This window comes from Girardinichthys multiradiatus, chromosome 7 (assembly GCF_021462225.1).
Source record: "Girardinichthys multiradiatus isolate DD_20200921_A chromosome 7, DD_fGirMul_XY1, whole genome shotgun sequence".
Lineage (NCBI taxonomy): Eukaryota > Metazoa > Chordata > Actinopteri > Cyprinodontiformes > Goodeidae > Girardinichthys > Girardinichthys multiradiatus.
The window spans coordinates 48680034-48688176 of record NC_061800.1 but is presented as its reverse complement, the minus strand read 5'-3'; the positions used below and the strand labels follow the sequence as shown (position 1 = coordinate 48688176).

At 41.1% G+C, this 8143-nt stretch overlaps 1 long non-coding RNA gene across 1 annotated transcript; it reads left to right on the top strand.

Moving 5' to 3' along the window:
* The first annotated feature begins 957 nt into the window (after positions 1-957).
* On the top strand, positions 958-6013 carry LOC124871934. Its single transcript, XR_007039165.1, has 4 exons — positions 958-1010; positions 1879-2081; positions 5655-5733; positions 5899-6013. It is a non-coding gene; the product is annotated as an uncharacterized LOC124871934 (long non-coding RNA).
* Positions 6014-8143: the final 2130 nt, after the last annotated feature.

The following is an 8143-nucleotide window of genomic DNA, read 5'->3' as shown; positions in this document are numbered from 1 at the left end:
TTATAAAGAGTTTGTACACCCAGTAAATGCAGGGTTTTCATGATGTAAAAAACGTGACTATGACAAATCAACAAACTAATCTGTTATAGCGGAAAATATTTAAAAAGCTGCAACAACTTTTCTTGGTTATAGGGCGTGCATTCGCACTGGCATCACAGAAAGTAGCCTCTGCCCATCATGGAGAACAGTGAGCGTAACCATGGCAACATATGCAGGACTATTACAGAAAGCAAGTATTAAAAACTATTATTAGAGGAAATTGGAGGGTTTTGAGGGAAGATTGCAAACTTAATTGATGTACTAGGCCAGGGGTCAACAACCTTTAAAGTCCACGAAGCGTTAAATCATGAAACCATGGAGCCATCTTTGTATAGATAAATCATCTGTTTCCTGATATGTGATGGTAAATGATAGAGTTTTTCATCTCATCTCTTTGTTTCTGCTTTTCAGATTTTACAGCCTCGGAAATCTAATTTTGCTGTTAAAAATGCCTTTGCAGCTCTGCTCCAATAGCTGTTTTTGGTTAATCGCTCTTTTCTTCATGTCCTCCTGCGCTTTGGACAGGAGGTTAGCTGACAAAATATTGCAAACACTCTTGGACTCTTGCAAAGGTTCTCCAAATCATTCAGATTGTGAGGACATCTCTGTCCACAGCCCTCTTCAGGTCCTCTGTCCTTTAGTTCTGGACTGTGGCTCAGCTATTATAAAACTTTAATTCTTCTTTAATAAATTCATTCGCTGTTGATTTGGATGCATACATGGACTCACTGTAATGCTGAAAAATAAAATCCCTCTTCTTCAGCTTTCTAGCAGACTGGCTGCTTGTTGTGAATTTCATCTGTGTGTTTTATTTTGCTGTGATTTTGGTCAGGCACCTTCTTTGGAAGCTAAGGATTGTTTAGTTTTTAGTCAGGTATATGAAGGGGCCACCGTAGGGTCCTAATGTTGCCAACTGCACAACAAGTGAAGAAAAACATGTGTTCACATTAATATTGTTCATCAGCAAAGGAGTAAGTGTTTCATTATGTTACTGTGCTTACAGACCAAGTTAGGTTAACTTAAAATAGTGTTTAAATTCGTAGCCGTGTGAATGTTACTGCTAACATTTTACATGTTTGTTCTCATAATCACTTAACTAAAGGAATATTAGTTACTGAAGCATATTTCTGGGTTTTGTGCTCCAGATACCATTCTCATCCCAATTCCAATGTCTCCCTCTGGTAAAGTGAACCAATCATCATAAACAACCAGCTATGTCTTCTGTCTTTCTGACCAGAGTAGCTGTAGTTTCGTGTAGCTAAAAGATCATTTTTTGTATATTCCTTGTAAGTACAGCTCTCTCCCCCTTCCAGTCTATTATGGTGTCCCCTAAGGCTCTGTTGTGGGGCCTCTGGTGATTTATTGTATGTGCTCCACCTTGGGCACATTCTGTCGACGTCTCAGATCACTGCTATGCGGACAATATCCAATTGTACACCTTGTTTCAGTGGAATGAAATATCTAAACTCCAGAGTTTGTTAAAGTGCTTAGATTCTCTTAAATAGTAGATGGCAGACAGTTTTCTTCAATGAAATGGAGACAAAACTGAATTAATTATCTTTCCATCTGAACAATGCAAGTCTTGGATAAAGGAGACACCCCTTGGTTCTTTAGCAAAACCTATTAGGAACCTTAGCATAGCCTTTGACCCCAATTTTCCTTTGGATGCACAAGTCAAGTCTCTGGTCTGTTCCTGTTTTAATAATCAGAAAAATATTGCCAAAATAAGCTCTGTTGTCTCACATCCTGAACTTACTCAGACTTTTGTTTCCTCACAATTGAATTATTGCAATTTTCTGAACACATGATTCTTTTACTGACTTGGAGAGGTCTCCACAGACATGCACCAGGTTATCTTCTGGTTGGTACTTCAGCACCCTGGCAGGTCCCTGAGGTCCTGTGATCTGGTCCTGCAGATGGATCCCCATACTAACCTGAAAACAAATGGAAACAGAGCGTTCTGTTTAGTGGCTCAGAAACTCTGGAACTTTCTTCCTTTGGACCTGAGATTAGCGGACTCTGTTGTCTCTTTTAAAGCCCAGGTAAAACCATATCTTTTTAAATCAGCTTTTTATTCATTTATCTTGCTTATTAACGTTTTGGCTGTTTCTTCAGACTTGAACATGTCCTCCTTCAAGTTTTTTAAAGATTTTTACCCGACTGGGTGTTTTATTAGCATGAGAGTACTTCTGGCATTTAGCCGTACTTCTTAGCCCAGACATATCGAGAATATTGGTGATTGTCGTTACATGTAGAACTCAACCCGTATGGACCAGGAATTCATCCAGCCTTCAAAGAGCTGAACTGTTTTTACATTAAATCGCCATCTCTAGGACTGATGGTTTATACCAAAGAATAAGACTGGAGCTGAATAAAAATCTGCTTCTACAAAGTACAGTTGAAGGTTGGTTTAACTATACTCAGAATTAAATTCAGCTGGAACTAATGCAGTCTTTTTGAGACTGATATAAGCTCAGTTTGAATTCAGCATGCAAAGAAAAGACGGAGAAATGTGTGAATGCTGGCCGCCAGCAGGGATGAGTTAATTTGGCTCAGTAGAAAGGTCAAGGTTCTAGCAGGGTGAGGTTCAAAAGTCCACCAGAGGTCTGCAGAAAATTAAAATCAAAGGCAGCAGCTGAGGCGATGTGCTGTTTCTCGTCCTCTGAGCTAGATCACATGAACATTTCCATGTTCCTCATGAGGGGAACACAAAGTTTTAATTATCACAGCAAAATCCTTCCTGTGGTTTTCTTATCCCTGAAACGGGATAACCCCGGCTGGCACAAGAGTTCTGTCCTTTCCAGTTTCTCTGGTGTCTTTAATCATTTCAGATCCACCCAACAGCTTGAAAGCAAGTTTTTCATTTTAATTAACTAAAGTTTCTATGATCAATTCGAGTCATCATAAAGTGATGGGAGAATTAAACAATGCAAGATATTCACACATTGCACATTTCAGCTAAATGATAAACATCAGTTATTCTTTACTGGTTATAGTTCAGGTCAGAAGTGTCCATCCACTCATCATACCAATGCTACTGTCACAATAATTATGATTAATAATTTATTTCCTCTGTATTCTTTCCAGGGTGGAATGATTATTACAACATACAGCTGCAGAGACTGTAAAAAGAAAATAGAAATGGGGGCACTGGTTTGAATTTCTTGTGTAACCCCTAACCCTAGCACTGGTGTTTTGCAGCAAGATGATTCAGGGTTTGACTTGAGGTTTCCTTCTGCCTAGGTGGGTTCTCTCTGGGTACTCTGGCCTCCTACAGTCTACAAATATGTTAATTATTTAAATTAATTTGTCTTAAGTGGTTGATTTCCTGCCTTTTAAACATAGTTTAAAATTTGTCAACATGGATGAGGTCATGTCATATGTTTTATTCAATCCAAAGCCAGTTTGGATATGTGGCCCGGCCTAAACTACAGTGTAACTGTCCACAGGGAAGAAGTTTAACATTAACAAACACAAAGGTGTTGATTTTGAGCTCATGCTCTAAAAGCAACACCTTTAGGTCAGACTAAAATCTGCTGCTGTCCACATGAAAAAGACAAATGGGAGAAATCTCGGATGGTCAGATGAGACTGAGCCGTTTGGTCACAACAAGAAGCAGGTTTGGAGGGGTCAAGTTGGGGCCTAGGAATGCTGTATCAACTGTCAAGCATGGTGATGGTGGTATCATGCCTTGGGTCCGTTTTGCTGCCGGCGGTACACTTGTGTATTGCAGTAACTGGATCTAATAATGAAGAAGGACTACCTCCAAATTCTTCAACTTTATCTCAACCCAACTGCTAGATGATTGAAATCTGGGCCGAGTTGGGTATTCCAGCAGGACAATGATCCCAAACCCAGATCCCAACTGGAGATTTAATGGATAAACAGATTTCAACCTGGAAAGACTCACTAGGAATGCGCACCAGAATCTGATTGGTTGGAGCGGAGAACGTAGTGGAGTAGTTAGACGGAGTAGGAAGTAGAGGTGAGTCTTCCACGTTGAATTATCTAAACTCCATAACATTATCTTATGTTATGAAGGTCCTTCCAAAGCTTGGCCGCCTTTAAATGACTATTATTAAGTGCCAAGGGCAATTTTTTAACAAAGTTGATCATTTTGATCAACATGAGCATGTTGGAGCACAACCTGATTGTCAGGAATTAACAGCCAATCAGCTCTCTCTCTGTCAGGTATTGTTGTATAAATACCTGCCTGGTGAGATGTTGTATTTTATGAAACGATGCAGTGACGTCAGAGGTCAGTGTGAATATTTCTGTTTAAGAACCAAGGTGTGTTTTGACGAATTGGGATTGAGGCCAAATTAGCCAACAGGGAACAATGATGGTGAGAAGTTTGTGAAAGCAGTGATTGCTTGTGGGAGGAGCTTGTGAAAATTGGTCCAACGCCAGGTCTGAGCCAGGAAACCAACCAAATTAAGTGATGTCTACCAATGATCAGGTCAAAGGTCAAATATCAGCCAGAATGATGTCAGAAGCTCATTGGTGGATACAGAAAGTCACTGGTTGAGGTACAACTTGCTAAGAGACAATTGACCAAATATTAGTGGAGATGTATGTATATATTTTACCCTGTATGTACACTTTGGAACCACATTACTTTCTTTTTTTATAAAATAATATGACATTTATGTTGGTGGCGCGTCTGCGTACAGATGGGAGGTGGACCATCTGTTGGACTGGTGCAGCCAGAACAACCTTGAGCTCAACGCTCTAAAGACAGTGGAGATGGTTGTGGACTTCAGGCAGAACCCAGCACCACCTGCCCCCATCACCCTCTGTGACTCCACAATTGACACTGTTGAATCTTTCCGCTTCCTGGGAACCATCATCTCCCAGGATCTCAAGTGGGAGCCAAACATCAGCTCCCTCATCAAGAAAGCCCAGCAGAGGATGTTCTTCCTGCGGCAGCTGAAGAAATTCAACCTGCCAAAGACTATGATGGTGCACTTCTACACAGCCATCATTGAGTCCATCCTCACCTCCTCCATCACCATCTGGTACGCCGCTGCTACAGCCAAGGATAAGGACAGGCTGCAGCGTGTCATTCGGTCTGCTGAGAAGGTGATTGGCTGCAGTCTACTGTCGCTCCAGGAACTGTACACCTCCAGGACCCTGAAGCGGGCAGTGAAGATTCTGGCTGATCCCTCCCACCCTGGTCACAGACTCTTTGAGACTCTCCCCTCTGGCAGGAGGCTGCGGTCCATCCGGACCAAAACCTCACGCCACAAGAACAGTTTTTTCCCATCTGCCACCAGCCTGGTTAACAAAGCCCAGAAACCACCCTGACACTCTCCCTTTCACCTGTAACCTGTAACTCTATGCGTTACATTAACGCTCAGCTTGGACTCCTGCTTTACTTGCACAATGATCACCTGCACTGTTGTATTGCTCTTGCATCTTATACTGCTCTATATTTACTCTCACTCACTTAAAACTGTGCACATATATTTATATTATATTGTAGATATGTTTATACTGTTTAATTTGTATTGTATTGCACCGACTACGCCAAAACAAATTCCTTGTATGTCCAAAAACGTACTTGGCAATAAAGCTTTTCTGATTCTGATTCTGATTCTGATTTATGTCCACAGTGAGGGGATGAAAACCATAAGTGTGAGCGGGTTAGCTGTGGTCCTGAATCCCACAATGCAAATTCAAAGACTCCATCAGGTGAAACATTGTCTCCTGCTCCAAGTCCTTAAACAGGGTGACAGAAACATTCATTCAGTCTCCGTAAGGAACTGATCAAAGGAAGAAGAATAGGATGATGGTATGTGTGTATAACTGAGGTCTGCAGAGATAAAGCTTCGGGTGACTTTCTTCTTCACCCAGCAGGTGGTCAAGAAGCTCTTCATTTCCTGAAGTGGTGATCCCATCTGGATGGAGGAGCTGGGAATCAGTCGAAATCTGAAACTAAATATAAAAGGAAAACTCTCGAAAGCTGCAGCCTGAATACAAAAGGGAAATTGAAAGCTCAGTAAATGCTGACTGATATTTTATTTTAATGGACTGAATAAAATATTTTTCCTTCAGTGGATTTTTATAATATTTCACCAAACTTTAGCTCTGTTTTTTCCGCCAACAGAATAAAGGTCATTCTCAAGGCAGAAGGTCATTTTACCCCAAAATTGTATCTGTTTATTATGTAAGCAGAAATAGTTAATTTCTTCGGTGGGTTTACTTTGGACCTGGAACTACAAAACAACCAGAATACTCAGAATAGATATCACACATGAAATAGCTTTTAACAACTATAAGTAGCTTCCATTTCTAAACTGTTAGTTTAGTTTGTAAGACTGAAGGTAAAGGCATTTTTTATCCATATTTGCAAATGTTCCTCTAACTCACTGTACAGCAGAATGTTGTTTAAAGTTTTACCTCAACTAAATGTTGTCGACATGGACCCAAACGCAGACATGAAGCGTGGTAGCAAGACAGCAAAGCTTGCTGAGCTGCTCAATGTTCCTTGAAATGCAGAATGAGAGCTTCCTTAAACTTGAAGGAGACGTTGACTCTGTGCAAGAACAATGGTTTGTACAACGCTTTCATCTGAAAATATTCAGCATCCGAGTGAAACGGAAACTAGCAGTTATACCTTGCATGTTTAGTGTGCTTTTGAAAACATGTAAATAATGTTTATACGGTACGTTCTTTGTCTTTGCTGCCGTACTTGTTGCTTCTATTGTAGCCGGCTTTGACCCGCCCTCTGGTGACTTTAACGTTTCCACAGAAGAACCAAGTATTCTGCAATGTCCGAGTTCAACCAGAGTTCATGCTCTGGAACTTCTTTTCGTCGGTGGAAACACGTGACACCGGTTCAAAATCACTTCCGAAAAAAAAATTTGTAGATTACCTAAAACCACAGCGTTGTATATCCTGTGAATTGTAATTCAGCGTCCCTCCTCCTGACTGCACTCATCTGTAATTTGTTTAATTCTGTGTTCCCAAATGCTCCTCCTAAACCTTTCCCTCAAAGGGTCCTAAAACAAAAAGAACATTAAGAGGTGTGTTTAAATCTCTGCACACCCATAAATGAGCATCTGACTGAGCAGAAAAGTAGAAAAACAATGTTTTGAAGAGGCAGAAACCTTTGTCATGCCATGAGGCACAGAGCTATTTTAGATGCCAGAACTCTGACAGATGCAACACATGTTGCATTAATGTGTGCGTGCATCCAGGTGTTAAACTGCTACCAGATGACAATGGAAGGAGAGCAGAGTGTGAACCGGAGCCGGGGCTGGAGGGTGAAGAAAATGCTGATCCAGTGTTTGCAAGGAAACAGAACATTTTCTTTGCAGTTCCTGATGGTGGGTTCATTTCTGAGTTCTCAAAAAGTAGGAGGAGAAATGGAAATCAACAAACTGGGATCACGACCAAGCACTGACAAGACAAACCATCAGTCAGGATTTGGTCCAGAAACTGAAATCCAGCAGGTTGGAGAAAATTATTGAAGTAATGAAGGAGATAAGTCATGAAAATGAACCTCTGCACAGACAGTTGATGTTGAACCTTTTTTTCACGCCTGGTTTACTGGACAAACACCTCACATATCTCCTCTGTTTTCACTTTAGTCCTTATGTAGATCTTACTTTTCACTGATTTAGACTTTTATCAGCCTTTGGGTTCAGATGTTCAGACTGATGGGGGGTGTAACTGCTGCATGCAGGACAGGGATCATTTCTGGGTTCATTATACAAGACATGGGTGGGAACATTAACAACGTGGTGCTGCATATTTTTGAAGTTTTTGCAGGGTGTTTTTGTGTGTGGACGTGGTTGCTAAGGGACAGTCCCTGAAACAAGGCCAAAACTATTTTTACACCCCGCTTCCTCTTCAGGGATGAAACCTGGGCCCTTACGGTCACTGCCAAAGGACTTTTAGAGGAACTCAGTGAGTCGTTCATCAGTTTCAGCTTTCATCACTCTGAAGGCGGGCATCAGCTTTGTTTGATGTATTTTTCCAAACATCCCATTTGACGGGTTGGATGCAGGGCTGTTTGTGGTCTAAATGCCTGTTTTTTGTTCCACCTGCATTATTTTGTTCTTCAAAGCGCAGCATTTCTACTTCTGAGGATGTTACA